General features: G+C 39.0%; 1 long non-coding RNA gene across 1 annotated transcript in view; it reads left to right on the forward strand.

Moving 5' to 3' along the window:
• The first annotated feature begins 5,611 nt into the window (after nucleotides 1-5,611).
• Nucleotides 5,612-19,880, forward strand: part of LOC132683191 (uncharacterized) — a 213,452-nt gene continuing 199,183 nt past the window's right edge. The window contains exon 1 of the long non-coding RNA XR_009612093.3: nucleotides 5,612-6,148. This is a non-coding gene — a long non-coding RNA (uncharacterized LOC132683191). The remainder of the gene's footprint in view (nucleotides 6,149-19,880) is intronic.

Below are 19,880 nucleotides of genomic sequence, written 5' to 3' on the forward strand. Positions count from 1 at the left end.
CTGTATTCTTTTCCTTTTTGTCCACTTTTATCATTATATTTAAAGTGCGTTTCTTATAGACCACATATAATTGTTTCCCTCTTCTCATCTGACAATGCTGTCTTCTAATTGGTATGCCTAAACTATTTATTGTTAAAGTAGTTACCAATACGTTTATACCATTTTATTCTTTCTGTTTGTCTCCTTTGTTTTTCATTCTACTGTTTGTGCCTTCTTTTGGGTTAATTAAATATTTTAAATATCTCATTTTAATTTGTCAATTAAGTTTTGAATATATCTCTTTGAATATTTTCCAAGTGTTACAATAAACGTACTTACGTTCTCAGAGTCTACTCAGTTAATATTTAACTCTTCAGTTGAATGTAGAAACCTTACCACCCTATCTCCCTTTATGTTTCAACTGTAATATTCATTAACTTTATATTTATTGAACAACTCACCAGACAATGTTATAATTTTTACTTTCAACTAATTAAAGAACTTACCATTTTAAAGAACTTCAAAGAAAAATAGTCTATGCAGGTTTTTATGATTTTTGTAGCTCTTCCCTTACTCCCAAAGTTCTGTTTCCCTCATATCTCTTCCTTTACACCTAGAGAAACCCCTTTGGAATTCTTTTATAGCAGGTTTGTTGAAGATGAATCCCCTCAGTTTTCATTCATATGATAATGTCTTTATTTCATGTTAGTTTCTGAATGAAAGTTATTTTTACTGGATAGGGAAGTCTAGGTTGACAGTTCTTTTCTTTTAGTACAATATCATTTTTGCCCCACTGCTTTTTTTCTAACGACAAATCTACAATCATTTAAATACGTGTTCTTTTATATATAATGCATTATTTTTCTCTGTTTTCAAGATTTTTCTTCATCTTTGATTTTTATTAGTTTGGTGATGATGTGTATGGGCATGGATTCTTTTGAGTTTTCCTGTTTGGGGTTTGCTGAACTGCTTGAGTCTATAAGTTTATGTGTTTACCCAAATTTGGAAAGTTTTCAGGCATGATTTCTTTTTCTGAACAATAACCTTTCTCTTCTTTTTTGGGAACTCCAAACACAAATGTTAGACTTTTTGATGCGTCCTCAGTCTTAAGACTGTTCATTTTTTCCTTACACATTTTCTTCCCTGTTGTTCAAATTGGATAATTTCTATTGATAGATCTGCAGGTCCATTAACTCTTTGCTCTACTGTCCCCAGTTCTGTTGTGTACCGCATTCAGTGATTTTTTGGTTTAAATTTTAGTGATTGTATTTTTCAGTTCTAAAATGTGTCTGGTTCTCCTTTAAAACTTCTGTTGCTCTGGTGAAACTTTCTGTCTTTCCATTGGTTTTAAAGATGTTACATTTTTGAGCATTTTGTGACAGCTTCTTTAAAGTCTTTAATAATTGTCCACCTGGCTCATATTAACTGATGCCTGTTGATTTCTTTTCCATTGGTAATTTGTTAGATTTTCCTGATCTTTTTTCTTTTATAAGTTGAATAATTTGGGATTGGTTGCAGGGCATTTTGAATAGGAAGTTATGAGAGTCTGGGTCTTGATTAAGTCCTATGGAGAGTGTTTTGTTGTCGTTTTATTTTGGTTTAGTAGCCAGTTGAGTTTGGTTTAGTAGCCAGTTTACCAGCCAGTTGGCTGCAATGTCCGAAATGCCTATGTGGACTGTGGTTCAAATGTCCATATACTTTTTAAAGCTTTTGCTATGTTATTCAGCATTCTGCGTGTGTCTGGCCGGGGGGCCAGGCTGAGGCCTGGGTAGTTGTTGTCTACCTCGAACTTTAGTGCTCAAGGCTTTTGGTATACTGGCTAGGGTCAGATCCATTACTCATCTCAGGGTTGGGCCAAATGGTTCATTTAAAGTGTTTTGGAGTTGGGGTGCCTGACTTTGGCTCAGGTCATGATCTCGTGGTTCCTGAGATCGAGCCCCACGTCGGGCTCTGTGCTGACAGCTCAGAGCCTGGAGCCTGCTTTGGATTTTATGTCTCCCTCTCTCTCTGCCCCTCCCCCACTTGTGCAGGCTCTCGCGCATGCACTCTCTCTCTCATAAATAAATAAACATTAAAGAGAATTTAAAATGTTTTGGGCTCCTTTACTTTCACCACTGTCACCCCTAGACTGTCTGGCTCCCAGGGTCCCTGCTTCCTGGTCCCCTGCTTGTCTCCTTACGCGGCATACATGTCTCGAGCCTGCTTCTGCTGCCAGATGCAAGTGGCCGGAGGTCGGAAAGTAAAAACGAACATTTTCCTCCGTGGTCCTTGGATCACACAGTTTCCCTGATTAGAGAAAAGGATTCCCTCCCTCCCGCCACCCCCCCCCCCCCAACTCCTTCAAGTATCATCTCATTGCCACTGCCACCGCCACCCACCACGTGGTTGCAGGGTGAGGAGTGAGGCTTGCTGGAGATAAAGCTGAGAGAGAAATAAACAAAGACCATGGATTTCCCCACGCTCTCTCCTCCTTTTAAAGGCTCCACTTTCTAGTACTTAAGACCAAAAAAAAAAAAAAAAAACCAAACAAACAAAAAAAGAATTTCTTTTGGAGCTCTTTTTTGTCCGTGCCTGCCACACCACTCTGGGATTTGTGCTGACTCAAAAACTAAAAGTTATGGGTGGAAAAAAGAAGAAATGAGGAAACTTGCCGCTGATTTCTTGTACTTTGATTTTCTGGTTTTCTTCCTCAAGTCACCTGCTACCATTTACTTAGAGTTCTCGTAGAGCATGCACTCCACGTGGTCTGTGGAAGGCTCTGGTTGTCTTCAGTTGGAGAGAGAGAGTGGAGAAGCTTCCTTCATCATCACCGGAACTGGAACCCTCACTTCAGTTGTGTTAAACTTCAGTTATTTCAGCTTCAAGGTGGGTCCTTGCTCTTTCTAACTCCTTAGATATTTACAGAAATGAAATGAAATGGCGTATTTCAAAGTGTTTTGTAAACTGTAAGGTACCTTACGATTGTGATGATAGTGATATATTGACCTTTGAATACAGACATGTAATTTGAAAAACATTTCATCACGTCTCAACTTTACTGCTTTTGGCAATTCCCTAAACACACCCTGCCACGTTAATAAATATTACAGTGCCTGAAAAGCTGGGACCACGTTAAACAAAGCTAAACACGTTTCCCTACAATAGGGCTTCTTAGAGTCTCTGAGAGGTTACTGCACATTTTGAACTCCCAGGAAATAATTGAATAGATCTAGGGACTTCTCTGCCAGCTATTTTCCTTGCTGTAGTCTTTCAAACAGAAATAAATGCAGGATTATGTATTATAAGCACATTTTAGAAAACTCTTCTCTGTGGGATCTTTAACATGAATAAGAGTGTTGTGAGCTTTGGCAAAACCTTTACTCCTTTTTAATTACCTGTCAAACTGAAAGCCTTGCTCAGCAATTGACATGTGGCTATAGACAGAGAAGTTATTTTGGGGGAACATGAGGCTTTAAAGAAACAGACACAAAACAAAATAATGTGTATTTGGATATCTTTCTGAAGTTCCGTTCAAGGGTTTAGTTTTCAAGCCATGGGCTATCATGTGAGAGTAATCAGAAGACCTTCTTGGAACTGGGTACTGCAATGAAAATCCAGGCTGTGTACTTGTACAATTTTTTTATACTAGAGACACAGCCCAGGTGCTTAGAAAAGTGTTATCTGAATCCTTATTTATAACTCCTGCTTCTTTCAGTTAAAATATAATTTGAAGAATTTAGGAACATGACACAATAATACATTTTATGTATGTAACTTCATTTTTCTTGTTGGACTCCTAATTGTTTCTTACCCTTAATGGTCAAACTGGACATAATTCAAAATCATTTCTCTCTTTCACTTTAGATTTTTGTGTAAATAAGTTCATGTAAACAAAAATGCGAGCAGAAGAGATACTTATTAAGAGAGAAAATGAAGACAGTGTAACTTTAGACAAAGAGGAATTTGATATTTTGAAGGTAAAGCATGGATGTTCATTCATGAATGTTTAGTATCTCAAATTCACTACAAAGAGATCCAATCCTAGAACAGGGTCATTAAAATGCCAATCTATTGATCTGTATTTTTACTTTAAAAGGTAATAAGTAGAAGAACTTATATTTACTAAAGGTCTGAACTTTGATCAAGAATCATCCTTTCAAGGGGTGTCTGGTTGGCTAGGTAGGTTAAGCGTCCAACTCTTGATTTCATCTCAGGTCATGATCTCATGATTCATGGGATCCAGCCCTGTGTTGGGCTCTGCACTGATTGAGCAAAGCCTGCTTAGGATTCTTTCTCTCTCTCTCTCTCTCTGACACCCTCCCACTCTCTCTCTCCCCCTCCCTTTTTCTCTCTCCAAATAAATAAGCTTAAAAAAAAGTATTATCTTTTAAAAAGGTAATCATTATGCATTTCATCACATTATAATCCAGTTCTAATTATGGCCCTAGTTCACCATTACTTCTCCCTAGGGAAATCTATCAGTCCCATATGCTTGTAGTCTGTGCCACGCAGACAGTACTGGGGTTTTCCATGCATACATTTTGAGAGCACAGACTACCATTACTTACAAATTTACAAGCCTAGGATAAATAAAGCATAGAAAGCAGTAATTCAAACTTACCCACAGTAATAGCAAAGTCACATTTAGGGTCAAGTCTAGCTATATCTAGCATCTGACCAACATCTGGCTTGTGTTATTGAGAGATCGACTGTACTCTCTAAAGAACAACATTTGATGGACACTATCTTAAGGCACTCTGCAAACACTCCAGTTTATGTTTATTTAAGCAATTTACATAGCCCATCTTTTTCTTAGAAGAGTCAAAACTTTTGTGAAAGACTGAATTACAAAAGGCTAATGCACTCCGTACTCGTATGAAAGAATTTCATTTCCGATTGTAAATTTTGGTGCCTCATTTGTCTCATCAAATCATCCAGAATGTCAGTTTATGGGCAGATAGAAACTGCGGCTGCCTCTGAGCCATTCAAATTTCTCATCTCCTTCCACTATCAAAGCTGGGGTGGAAATACTCAATTTCTCAACCCTCCCTGGGTGGGACATCACATCAACCCAGGACTAGTGGCCTCTGGATCAAAACTTATATTTTGGAAAAATGGAATTTTAAAAGATTGTGGAGATGCCCTGGATTCCAGTGAAATGGTACCTCTATTTATTATGGAACAAAATATATGGGGTTTTAGTCTCTGAGAATTAAAGTAAGCAAGAAAAAGGTTGTATTTTCTTTGGGTAGTCAATATAGCAATTTTTTAAAACAAAATCATTTCATATCTGTTTTTAAAATCTCATTTAGTTTTAGTTTGAAACCGTTGTTCAAAAGGTAATCATCTGTGATAAGAGACACAAGCTGTTTCAGAAAGTGCCTGCATCAGAAAGCAAGCTGTTAAGAGTTGCAGGCTGTTAAATTCACTCCTCAGGACAGCAGATGAAAAGTGCTATTGCACTTCAAGTTTCGTTTATTTCAGAGGCTTCCTGAGGAATCAGAAATCCGAGGCTTGGATAGATTAGGCCTTTTTTTTTTTTAGAAAACAGCAGGAAAATCTCAGGGAACTCTCTAACGAGGTCCTAGGAATGAATAATTGTAGGTCCCCAAATTCATGTTAAAATCTAACCCCCAATGTAATGGTACTAGGAGGTGGGGACTTTGGAAAGTGATGAGGTCATGAGGATGGAACCTATGAATGGAATGAGTTCCCTTATAAGGGGCTGAGGAGACAACGATTCTCCCCTACTACCCGGTGAGGACGGCTAGAAAATACAGCCAGTGAAGAACCTGTTATGGAACCAGGCTGGATCGCTGACAGAAGAACCGGCACTCAGAGATCTTGGAGGATCGGAGGTTTATTTACATCGACGGGCTCAGGGGAACCGGTCTCTCCAAAGATCTGACTGCCCGAGCGTAAGCCTGAGGGACAATTTATAGTCCACTACTTCCGCATTAGAGGCAATCTGGCGCGCCAGGGAAGTGGGACAGGAAGAAGAACCCGGAAGGGGAGTCTTCCGGCGGGGACCGGAATTCCCTATCAGTCCTGTCGGCCATCTTAGAACATAATTTTTCCCTGCAAGGTCAGGGTTGGTTTTTTTTTTCTCCCGGTCGAACCAGGAAGTGGGCTCTCACCAGGCCCTGAATCCGCTGGCATCCTGATTTCCGGCTTCCCGGTTTCCAGAACAGTGAGAAAGAAATTTTGTTGTTTATAAACCACCCAGTCATTAGTATTTTGTTAGATGAGCTCAAATGGACTAAGACGCTGCGGGGCGCAGGGGTGGGGGATGCTTTTACTTGGAGGGGGGTGGTTTACATAGAGAGTGAGTAATTCTCGTTATTTTCTGTCAACTTCCGCCAGTTGGGGAGGGAAGGTGGGGAGTTGTGGATTAGAAATACTGATGGAAGCAGAACTTCAGATGTTTGGCAAGAGTAGGTGCTTTCACTGATGCCCCCGCCTCTGTCACTGAAGGAGGAATTCTGCTGGGGCTTTATGGAAGCTGTGTTTAGCTGCAGTAACCCCTGGACATGTCAGAGTTTGGTTTTCTTACACAGAAATTTGGTTTTCTTATGTACAAAGTATAAGCTCACATTTTTTTTTTTTTTTTTAAGTTTATTTATGTATTGAGAGAAAGCACAAGCAGGGGAGGGGCAGGGAGACAGGGAGAGAGAGAATCCCAAGCAGGCTCCCTGCTGTCAGCACAGAGCTCAACAGGGGGCTCCATCCCACAAACCTTTTTGATCACGACCTGAGCCGAAATCAAGAGGCAGTCGCTTAACAGACTGAGCCACCCAGGTGCCCCTATAAGCTTATTAAAACAACATAATAGTGTATTCAAAATTCACAAGGAGGTATATTTGTTAAATTGATATCTGAGGAAGTGATACTAAGTGCAGAAAGCAACTATATTGTTTTCTTTAAACGTTTGCTTAGGGGGCATTTATGTTGAATTTGGTGCTTGGTAGAGATAGTTACATTTAGTTAATTGAATAGAATCCTTTTTTTGATAATAAAAAAAGAAAAAAAACATTTAACTGAGGTAAAATCAATATACAGCAAAATGCATGGATTTAAATATAAAATGTGTAGAGTTTGGATATTTGCATACACCAATATCATCAAGATGTAAAACATTTTCATCACCCTAGAAATTCTTCCTTGCCGAGCCTGAGTACTACGAGCTTTGTAATAGTCCTAGAATGAATACGCCACCATTTCTTTATTCACAGCTGATGGACGTTTGATTGTTTTCAGTTTTTAGCACCTAAGAATAAAACTGCTGTACACATTTTTGTATACGTTGTTTTGTGGAGATATATTTTTCATTCTTCTTGGGTAAATACCTAGGAATGGAATTTTCACAGAATAGGTTCATGTTCAATGGTATAAGAACTTGCCAGACTAACTTTCAAACTCATTTACCAATTTATACTCCAGCGATGTGTGAGAGTTCCAGTTGTTTCATATCCTTACTCAGATTTGGCAGTATTAGGCTTTTTTATTTTAGCCATTCTGATGGGCATGTAATGTGACTTTTAATTTGCATCTCTCCAATGACCGAGGATGTTGAACATTTTTTCATGTGTTTTTTGGCCATTTCTATTTCTTCCTTTGTGACCTGCCTGTATAAGCCTTTTGCCCATGTTTAGGTTAGGTTATTTTTCTTCTTATTATTTTTATTTTTTTAATGTTTATTTTATTTTTGAGAGACAGAGACAGACAGAGTGTGAGTGGGGGAGGGGCAGAGAGAGAGAGAGAGAGAGAGAGAGAGAGAGAGAGAGAGAAAGACACAGAATCTGAAGAGGCTCCAGGCTCTGAGCTGTCAGCACAGAGCCTGACCCGGGGCTCGAACTCACAAGCCGTGAGATCATGACCTGAGCTGAAGTTGGATGCTTAACCGAATGAGCCACCCAGGTGCCCCTTTCTACTTCTTATTGAGTTAGAGTTGCTTATATGTATAGTAAATATTTTCTCTCAGTCCATGACCTTCCTATTCAATTTCTTCATAATATCTTTTAATAAACAGAAATTTAAAATTTTGATAAAGTCTGTTACATTATTTTTAATACTTTAATAGTTGATAGTTAAAAATAGTCTTTTAAATAGCTTAGAATAGTTAATTTTAGAGTCTGTCTAGAAAATTCTTGCCTACCCCTAGTTTCTGAAAATATTCTCTTATGAATATTCTTACACCCTTATGAATATTCTAGAAACTCCGTACTTGTAGTTTATACATTTAGGTCTGTGATCTTTCTCAACTGATTTTTCTCTATGGTGTGAGATATGGGTTGAGGTTCATTCCCCCCCCCCCCCCCCCCCACAGACAATACTGATTCTTTTTTTTTTTTTTTCACAATTAATTTTTAAGAAAGAGAATTTCTGGGTGGTCTACAACCTTTGTCTAATATAATGCTAATTAGATCACTTGCTGAAGTGGGGTTGCCGATGAGCACACAGCCATCCTAGAGAAGCCCCTCGGTACCAGCCAGTTAACACATTGCCAGACAGCTGGGCCAGTATGGCTCAATATTAATCATTTTTGTGATAAAAAAAACAACCACCCAGAAATCCAAATGTAAATAAAATCCTCTCATTGTTCATTTGTTGCCAATTAATTTTCTTTTATCCCTCTATAGGCCAACACTGAATGAACTCAGATCGAGATTGTCAGGGCGGTTTGCAAGCTCTAGTCTGAAGGCAGTTGTCCCTACTTCCTTATTGTCACAGAGAAGAAGTGATTAGGCTATCATAAGGGGGACTCTGCAAACAAAGCCAATTAAGTATCTCTTGGATACAATGTCACAGACACTTAAGCCTTGAACAGGTGAAATTTGTCAAGTAAGCAATCCCCTGATGGTTTGTCCAGTGAAAAAGAATTGTTTTGTCTTGTTGATGTCATTTCAGAGTACACTTTGCTGGAGTGAACAATTCCTCATTCTCGATTCACATAGTTTCTTATTAAACAAATGAAATCATAGAATCATTGGTCGTGTCTCAGAAATCACTAAAAGTATCTGAGGCTCTTTTCAAATCATGAAACTAGAAATTCATTTATACATTTTTAAATCAAATATCAATTACTGATGGAATGCCTACTTGTACCAAGGACGTCTTAAGGATAGGAATTTAGCAGATGGAAAACCAAAACCAAAAACCAGGTCTCCATCCTCACTTTTTAAAAATTTCAGGATGTGATTAAGCCACGGCAACTATATCCATTCTGATTAATATCCAACTTGTTCTCTACGTCTCCACTTAGATCTCTCATGGGCATCTCAAACCTACCACGCCCAACACTGAATTCTTGATTTCTCCCTCCTAACTTTGGCCCTGGCATAGACTTCTTCATGTCCATATAATGGTAACTATATTCTTTTTTTTTTTTTTATGTTTATTTATTTTTGAGAGAGAGAGAGAGAGAGAGACAGAATGTGAACAGGCGAGGGGCAGAGAGAGAGGGAGACACAGAATCGAAGCAGGCTCCAGGCTCTGAGGTGTCAGCACAGAGCCCAACACGGGGCTCGAACCCACGGAACGTGAGATCATGACCTGAGCCGAAGTCAGACGCTTAACCGACTGAGCCACCCGGGCGCCCCTAATGGTAACTATATTCTTAGCTGTTTAGATGAAAACTATGGTATAATCCTTGACTCCTCTCTTTCTCTTACATCTTGTGTCCAAAACATCTGCAAATACTTTTGACTTTACCTTCAAAACATGTTCCAGGAACATCACCTCCTACTGTCTCCAACACTACATAGCAGTCTAAGCTACTATTGGCTCTTGCCAAGACTACTGACTGCAATAATCTTCCAAATACTCTCTTTCCCCTACACGTGTCTCTTAGTCTTTTCCAAACAGCAGTCAGTAATCCTTCTAAGTCAGGTGACATTAATCTTGTGTTCAAGACTCTATGGATTTCATTCCACACAAAATAACACCCAAAGTGTACATGAGGGCTCTCAATGGCCGAATGACTGTTGCCATCTGCCCCTGACTCCCCCTACTCTGGCCTCACCCTTATTGTTGTCCTCCTTGCCTTGTCGGCTCTGACCTTCCTGGACCTTTCCTTGTCCTAGATTATGCTCCGCTCATCCCTCTCTTAGTGTGTCTGTGTGTATTGTTCTGTTACCTGGGATCCTCTTCCTCAGAAATCCACATGACTCACTCCCCCCGCCCCATTTTCATGACTCTGCTGGCTTATCAGAGACGCCTTCCCTAATTACCATGAACTATAAATTTCTTCTTGCTCCAATTACACTTTATCTTATTACCTTGCCTTGTTCTTTTTCATGGCACTCACCACTCTCTGACATGTATTTATGTGTTAATTTAATAGCTCCCATTGAAGTATAGCCCTGGAGAATGGGAACTTGTTTGTCGTGTTCACTGCTATACTGAGCATAACTAGAATAGCCCTTGGCATGTGGCTTATAGTGGAGACTCAATAAACCTCTTTTGACTAAAGAAATATGTAATTAAAGTACAGTACTATAGGTTTGAAGATAAGGGAAGTCCAGTTTGCTAGAAAAGCACGTAGGAAATCTCAGGGGAAGCTTTCAAGGGAAGTAATACTCTAAGCTGAATTCTGAAGAGTGATGAATTAGACAGTTTAGGTCAGGAGAAGAGACCGAAGAAAGTGGAATGTGGAAAACCAGGGATGCTAAAGACTCTCGAGGGACAGTTGCATGGACCACATAAGCCATGCATGTCTCAGACTTTACCTGAAGAGCGATGAGAAACTACCTACGTGTTTTAGCAGATGGGTATAGTCAGCATGACTTTTTTAAAGGTCAGTCTGCCTACGGAAATGAGTTAGTTGTAGGGGGTTTCAAAAAATGAAGGAGCAGATCACATTTGAAAAGATATGGCAATAATCCAGGAAACATATCATAGAGTCCTTCATTGTGAGTAGTAGAAAATTTGGCAAATTGGAGGCAAACGAGACTGCTGAAGAAAACAGAAATGAGTAATTAATTGGCTACAGGGAAAAGAGTGAGAGAGAAGAGCCAATGCTTACAACCAGATTTATGTCTTAGGCAATTGGACGGATGGTTCTGTCCACTGGGATTCAGAGGAAGATAATGAGCTCATTCGGATATGCTGTATCTGAGGTAACTTTAAGGCAGTTAGACATACGATCTTAAGTTCAGGACAGAGGCCTAAAAAGAGGTAAATGTGGGAGTCTTCAGCATAAAGATAGTATTTCCCAACACGGTGTTAGATGAGAACCAACCCTCCCGACCCCAAGAAGATTGTTAAGAGTATAAAACAGTCTCAGGGCGCTGGGTGGCTCAGTTGGTTGAGCATCCGACTTCGGCTGAGGTCATGATCTTCCAGCTCATGAGTTCAAGCCCCACATCGGGCTCTGTGCTGACAGCTCGGAGCCTGGAGCCTGCTTCTGCTTTTGTGTCTCCCTCTCTCTGCCCCTAACCCACTCACATTCTGTCTCTGTCTCTCTCAAAAGTAAATAAACAGTAAAACGTAAAACAGTCTCCGTGGGTTCAGGGCTAATGACACAATCTGAGGACTTGTGGGGTGGGAGGTCAAATTTCTCAATGATGTGCCAACTGAGGAGAGGACCCCATGTTTGTAGTTACCCTAGGATGTTCGGTTCCTCCCACACAGGCTCACCACAGGCCCCCTCGGTAGGAAAGCAAGGGAGAAGGAAAAGACTTTGCTATAGAGGTGTGATAAAAGGTATTCTGAATTTTATAATGACATTTATGGAAATGAATTTGATTATTGGAAAGTTGTGTCTTTATTAATACTAGTAGAGAAAAATAATTGAAACCCAAATTACCTTGACCTTTATTTTCCTCCCTTCCTCAACTTAATGGTAAATACTATGGTATGCATCTCTTCCCACCCAAAATGTTTGTTTTTGTTGACTAAAGCTATCAGCAATAGCAGACCATTCTGAAGATTCAGATAAAAAAACACAAAACAGACGAACCATGTTTTATTAAATTCTATTGGTTGAAAGCACATGAAAGAATTTCTCTTGTATGGGTAGCTCTATATTGCTTTTATCAAAATCGCCAGGTCTTTGAAGACGACTTCTAATGACAATAGCGACATCAATTCACCAGAGGAAACTAGTGCTCTGGGTTCTAGGGATCACCAAGTCTTTTCCAGTATTATAAAATATAAAAAATTGCCCTCCCCAGATCTCTCACACATTAAAATAGTAAACAGCTTTGGTATAAAAGAAGATATGATATAAATATTTATAACTCACAGTACTCGTGATTCCTAAAATAATCATGATTATGTGAGAATCTCTAGAAATCTACTAAGTTTCTGTGCCAGAGCCAATTTTAGAGTAAAAAAATCAAACACATGTGGTGCTGAATGATTGTAAGAGTGAGTTTCGACACTGAAGGGGCTATAAGCCGTAGACACTTATTGTACATAATTACTTTTCAAATACTGCCTTAAAGCTTCTTTTTCCTGTGTGTCATTGAAGATGCATTGAAGGATCCCTTTCCTAAAAAATACCGTGTGGGCCATATTTATAGATTAATAAAATAATACCACTCCTTAGTAGTGTTAACTTCCTTTTTATTCTGAGCACACAGCTCTTCCCTCTCATCTTTTGTCACCTTTCTGTCCTTTTGGCTTTTATTGTCATCATTTTCTGCACCATCTTTATGCTTCTAACTCCTTAGAACTTAGTTTCTTTCATGGAATCTTTGGCTCCGAGGTTTACTTGCATAAGTTAAGGCAGAGTACTTAAAAATAAATAAATAAATAAATAAATAAATAAATAAATAAATAAACCTAAACTAAAAGCTTTATTAAATCCTTATTCCTGGAATAGCTTTTATATTCACCTCAGCACCAACACGCTGGAAATGCTTAGTAGAAAGAAAAGACATAGATTCCAAAACATTAGGCCCAGCATGGAGTGAAGGTTTCAATTGCACCGATTCCGACTCTGAGATCCTCCATAAAACATCAGTGTTTAACCTTTGTTTCCAACTTGCCTCCCAGATTGAGAGAAGACTTACTTGATGGGCCAGAGCAACATTGGCTGTGGAGCTGGAGTTTATCTGGAAACGTTTCAACCAAGCCGTTAAGTTGAGGGAAGCATACAAGCAAGGCCACTGCCAAGCTCTGAAGAAACATAAAACTTTCAGTGTGAATTTGTGAAAATATCTGAAGCTGCACAAACCAGGCAGGCTCTGAGCTGGGAGAAAGGAAGCCTGCATCCTAAGATGATCTCTGCTCTTCCAACAACTAACTGTGTGATCTTGACTGAACCCTTGCCTTTTCACGGGTCAAACTCTTTATCTCCTTGTCTCTGAATTATTGCATGGGATCAGAATTCCGGTAGGCCAGAGATGCGGTTTATTTGATTCACACAGGGCTCTTCCTCTCTCCCTCCCTGCCTCCCTTTCTTCTTGCTTTTAATCAAAGATTCTGGAGCATTTAAAAACTCCTCATAACGACAAGGAGATACCTCTACTCACCTGCCAGAATAGCCAAGATCCAGGACACTGAAAACACCAAATGCTGGTGAGAATGTGGAGGAACAGGAACTGTCATTCATTGCTTGTAGGGGTGCAAAATTGTACAGGCGATTTGGAAGACAGCTTGGTGGTTTCTTACAAAACCTAATATACTCTTACCATACCACCCAGCAGTTGGGCTCCTTGGTATGTACTCAAAAGAGTTGATGACTGATATCCACACAAAAGCCTGGACACAGATGTTTAAGCAGCTTCATTTATGACTGCTTAAATGTGGAAGCAACCAAGATGTCCTTCGGTGGGTGAATGGATAAATAAACTGCGGTACATCTAGACAACAGAATATTTTTCAGTGCTAAAAAGAAAATGAGCTATGAAGCAATAAAAAGAAATGGATGAGTCTTAAATACATATTACTGAATGAAAGCAGCTAATCTGAAAAGGCTACCTACTGTGTGGTTATGGACTCATATGACATTCTGGAAAAGGCACAACTATAGAGACGATAAAAAGATCAGTGGTTGTCAGGATTGGAGGGAGGGAACAATAGGTCATACATTTGTCCAGACCCATAGAATGTGCAACACCAAGAGTTAACCTCGGTGTAAACTATCCACTCCGGGGAATAATGATGAGTTAATGTAGGTTTATCAGTTGTAACAAATGTAGCACTCTGGTGGGCAATGTTGATACTGGGGGAGGCTAGGCATGTGTGGGGGAAGAAAATATACAGGAACTCTGTACTTTCCACTCTGTTTCTGCTTAGCTTTCATTTATCTAAGATTGCTACAAAAAGTAAAGTTTATTAATTAAAACATTTTTGGTGGCCAGGGCACCTGGTGGCTCAGTCGGTTAAGCGTCCGACTTTGGCTTAGGTCATGATCTCGCAGTTCGTGAGTTCAAGTCCTCCATTGGGCTCTCTGCTGTCAGCGCGGACCCCACTTAGGATCTGTCTCCCTCTCTCTCTGCCCCTCCCTTGCTTGCTCCCTCTCCCCTCCTCTCTCAAAAATAAATAAACATCAAAAAAAAAATGTTGGTGGGTATTTGGAATTGAGAAGCCATGTGGCGCATTGGAAATAACATGGCATTCGGGATCAGACAAACATTATTTGAAACTATACATGCGTGGGAGTATATGGGAAATCTCTGTACCTTCTGTTCAATTTGTTGTGAACATAAAACTGCTCTAAAAACAGTCTGTTAAAAATAAGTATGAAAAGTAAGTAAATATGAAAAGAAAACTAGGTTATTTATTTTTGAGAGAGAGAGAGAGAGAGAGTGAGCACGCACTGGAGGGGCAGAGAGAAAGAGAAAAGTAGGTTATTTTACATATAAATCTGTGTTTCCAATTTCTTATGCGAAATAGAAGATCTGGCAATGCGGAGCCTGGGTTCTCGCATGGCTAAACCATCCCTTTTACGCGGGCACACTTTTGCTGATCACCACACTACCCCACTGGGCCCCCTTCATACATTAATGTCTCTGACCTCACTACATACTCGGGTTTGTGACCTAAGGGATTTCAGGTTTGTGATCTCTCTGATGCTTTCCTTTCATCTCAGAAAGTCTGTAATTCTCAAGGGCAAACCAATAATTACATCTTATTTATATCACCACTTCAGCAGCCTGGCGAATAAGCTGGAAAACCTGAGTACAAGACCAGACTTAACTAGCATAACCAGAAATATTTTCTCCTCCAGATTTTCCTTGTAGGTGGCAGATTTTCTATATCATGTATCTTTCCACATGTTCCTTTGAACACAGTGAGTTTCTCTTTAGCCGCCGCATCCTCATAACCAGATGATGCATTTAAAAAAAAAAAATCGGTCTCCTGTTCTCCTGATTCTTTTTTTGAACTACAAAACACACAACTTTAAAACTTACGATGCCATTGCTTGATAATTTAACCAACTCCGGCTCAGATAGCTCCTCAGATGATCTAATCTTTTAGGGAAATAGATCGGTAGCCGTTTTCCTTTTTCCATCCCCATTTCCCATCTACTCTTCTTCCACACCCAGTTTTCAACCCAATACACACTTCTTCCTTTTCTTCCTCATTCTTCCCTTTATCCCCATTCATGTCTCCCTCTTTCCATTCCCCTTCTCTTCCCTAAGCACTATCTGCCTCCCTGCCAACCCTCATCTCCATTCTGCCTTCTCATCTCCCTAAGTGACAGGAAGGAGAATTAGGAAGCAAAGAGGTAAGGCAGGCACCTGGAGCCTGTTTCCAAATACTTTTCCATGTTTCCTGTTAAGTTCAGGGCCATAGGTACATTTAACTTGTTTTCTTTTCTTTTTTTTTAACCAGACAATGCATCTTGCAACATCATTATATATATATATATATATGTATATGTATATATATATATATATATGTATATGTGTATATATATACATATATATATGTATATGTGTATATATATATATATACATATATATATATATATATATAAAATCAAAATTGGAGTTATATCCAGTATTATTGAAGATGAAACATTTTCTGTTCGTTTCTTTTTTTTAATGTTTATTTATTTATTTATTTTTTAAATTTATTTTTGAGACAGAGAGAGAACATGAACGGGGGAGGGGCAGAGAGAGAAGGAGACACAGAATCGGAAGCAGGCTCCAGGCTCTGAGCCATCAGCCCGGAGCCCGACGCAGGGCTCGAACTCATGGACCGCGAGATCGTGACCTGAGCTGCAGTCGGACGCTTAACCGACTGAGCCACCCAGGCGCCCCTTATTTATTTATTTTGAGAGAGAGAGAGTGAGCATATGGGCATGTGCCTCACAGTGCATGCAGAGGAGGGGCACAGACAGAATTCCAAGCAGGTTCCGCACTGTTAGAGCATGACACAGGGTTTGATCTCAGGAACAATGTGATCATGACCTGAGTTGAAATCAAGAGTCAGACCCTTAACTGACGGATCACCCAGGTGCCCCTCTGTTAACTTTTTTCAAATGCAACTTATAAAAGGAATCTGCATGACCATGATATAAAGTTGCTTCCTGGAAGCAGGATTAGTTTAGGATCATGAATCTTATGGGAACTTTTAAAATAAATGTGTTTGAGGCTCAAATCCTCTAACTGGCTTTTCTTTGTTTCTAATTGTAATATTTTGAAGCATTGTGAAAACTGTCCATTTCTCCTTCTAGGATACATGACTATTTTCAGTGTTCCTCTTTGCTATTATGCAATACTTACCTTGTGACATCGGACTACAATCGATATCCCCTCCCCTGTATCATTCAGTCCTTTGCTGATCTTTGAAATAGATGTGTCTTTTTCAAAGCTAACAGGCCTGAATTTTACTATTATTTCTAATTTACTGCTTTGTTTCCTTCTCTGGCATTGTGCTGTCTTCCTGAACAAAATTCTTGATTATAGTTGATTCATCCTCATTATTGTTCTGACATCAAGAACGGTCTTTAATAACAAATTTATATTGAAATTGGTTACTTTTCGGATGGGGTTTGGAGTTTCTCCATAAGAGCCAGATCTTTTAAGATTTTGAAAAGCTATTTTCTCATGCTTATTCCTTTTCTTTTGAACAAAACTGAGTCTCATTTTATTCTCATTTATTTATGCTATAACTGATTTTAACTTTCTGCTTGTGGAAAGTCAGTTCTTAATTTAACTAGTCTGACCCCTGACAAGTCCCACTCTGCTTAAGCATTTTCTTAGGGAGACTCAGTTTAAGGGTCTCTTCCAGCCCAGCGTGATGAGTTTTCTGCCAGCTCATGTAAATTGTTCCATCCCCAAACAAAAGCATCAACTAAATTACTTTTTACATCAGGTACTTACTAAGGGACAATGGGTATTTGGGTGTTAAAAACAAAGAGGAAAGTGTCAAGTATAATCTTTTCGGGACGTTGGGTGGTTCAGTCAGTTAAGCGTCCGACCTCGGCTCAGGTCATGATCTCATGGTTTGTGAGTTAGAGCCCCGTGTCGGGTTCTGTGCTGACAGCTTGGAGCCTGGAGGCTGCTTCAGATTCTGTGTCTTCCTCTCTCTCTGCCCCTCCCCTGCTTATGCTCTGTCTCTCCCATTCTCTCTCAAAAATAAGTAAACATAAAAGAAGCATAATCTTTTCATTGTCTTTCTCCTAGCATACATTAATTTTAGGGGGCAGGCATTCTTTTCCTTGGGACAAGTACTGATTTCCATAGCTGTGGAAAGTGATGCCCTCTTGCCGTGGCTCAGGGACACAGAGTTACCTTTTCAGGTCTCCGAGAGATAAGCAGGGTAGATTTGGATCCCTGAGCAGCATCTAATCAGGGACAATGTAATGTCATGCAAAGCAACCTTGGTCTGTGACTCAGGATCAGGCTTTCCATATTGCTCCCACAAAAGACTATAGCCGTCAGGAGAAAACTAATTTTTCATAAGCTTGTCTCCCCTAAGCAGAAGACATGATTTTTCATTGCCTCATTTCCTGATAAGGTACAAGTCTACTTACATTGGCTGAAAGCTTTACTTCATGTTAGGAGATACTCTCAATAAATCTTAATAGGTCTTCTAACCAGTACAAAGATTTCTGATTTGTAGACTATTTTATGAGAAAAAATATGTATAGACGATTTTACTAATTTAGGAAGGCAATATTAGGAAGTGGTATGAGCTCAGGCTCTGGAATCGGACACCTTTGATTTAAATATTGGCTTTATCTTTGGTTCTAATATGAGTATGCCCACTTAGTACATGTGTAGTCTTGAATAAGGAACCTATCCTTTGTAGACCTCAGTTTCCAAACTTGTAAAATGTGCATAATAATACATTCATATTTCATAGGTTTGCTGTAGTGATTAAATGTGCCAATTCATGTGAAGGCCTTAGAACAGTGTCTTAGCATTAATTAAATACTAACTCTTGTTATATCAAACCACTTGATGGTTAGGCTTGCATTTCCTTTCTGTTTTCTTTTACAGTGTCCTTTCAGATCATTAATACCCACTAATATGTTGAATTTATCTATGGGGAGTGCTGCAAGTAACATACTCTGTTCTCTTTTGCCTCAGAAGACGTGCTCAGCTCCTTTCTGTGACTGGAATGTAATTAAATAATTGGACTCTTTACCTCTACCTTCCCCATCTTTGCTTGTAACTAGTGTTTGACTTACCTAAACATATTACGTGTTGAGGAGGATGTATATGGCATAAATAGTCCTTGGGACCAAGGTGATTTGAGATTTTTAAGCTTAAGGAAGGCTTTGTAGAGTGAGTGGCTGAAGCTTCATATCCTGGCACAATAAGAACAGTAAAAAAAAAAAAAAAAAAAAAAAAAAGATGATTTCCAGAAAAGACTCCTGAGGACAAGCACTTTGACCCGGAGATGAAGGTCTCAGAGAGACTCATTTCTCTAGCTTCTCTTGCAAATGACTCCCACCACTTTTTTAGGAATGCAGGTTTTGAAAGCTGTTTTGAAGAGATTTAGTGAATTATGTACAATTATGAGTGTGGGTTTTTAATCATAAAGCTTTGGTTAAAGTTTGTGCTCTTGTGAGTCGGTTTTGAGATGATGAATCTGGGGCTTACTCTTTTTAAGTTCCTTAAAATTTCCTGAGCTAGATTGGTCTCTCTGTTCTTTACTCTGAAGACTCTAGGGAAGCTATGCCCCTGAGTAGTGACTGCATTGATAGTACTATAGTTAATACAATAAATTAATATATAAGTAATTATATATGCTATATATATGTATATATATGTATGTATATATGTGTGTGTGTGTATATATATGTATATATGTATGTATGTAGGTATATATGTATATATGTGTGTGTGTATGTGTGTATATATATATGTATATATGTATGTGTGTGTATATATATATATATATATATATATATATATATGCTTTCTAAAATCTAAGGTGAAGATTATGGTTACTGTTTATTAATCAACTGCCCTTTGTAAAACAGCTACTCTGTACCAATATATGTGCTAAGTGAGGGACTTTGCCTGGGTTATTTCTTATCTATATCTTCCAACTTGCAAAATAGGAATGAAAATACTATTTTATAGATGAGAAAACTGACACTCATAAAGGTTAAAAGAACTTATTGTGGGGCGCTTGGCTGGCTCAGTTGGCAGAGCATGTGAGTCTTGATCTCAGGATTATGAGTTCAAGCCCCACCTTGGGCGTGGAGCCTTCTTAAAAAAAAATTAAAATAAAACAAAACAACTTATCCTGGACTTATTTGTAATTATTTTACAATGACTTAGGAATATTCTTTTCGTGCACTTTGCATGAAAGTGACTGCTGTTGGAGCACTTTTTCCACCATCTGTGTATGTATACCACATTTTCTTAATATTGTAATTTCAAAAAAAGGAGAGTGTAATCCACTAGTTTTTATTTTAAAAATATCATCGTCTCACCCCCTCCCATTTTCTTTTTCTTCATCCAGCTCGATCCCATTTGATGACTCACTGGTTGTTTCCAGCCTAC

The sequence above is a fragment of the Panthera onca genome, chromosome C2, assembly GCF_046562875.1.
Source record: "Panthera onca isolate mPanOnc1 chromosome C2, mPanOnc1 haplotype 2, whole genome shotgun sequence".
NCBI lineage: Eukaryota > Metazoa > Chordata > Mammalia > Carnivora > Felidae > Panthera > Panthera onca.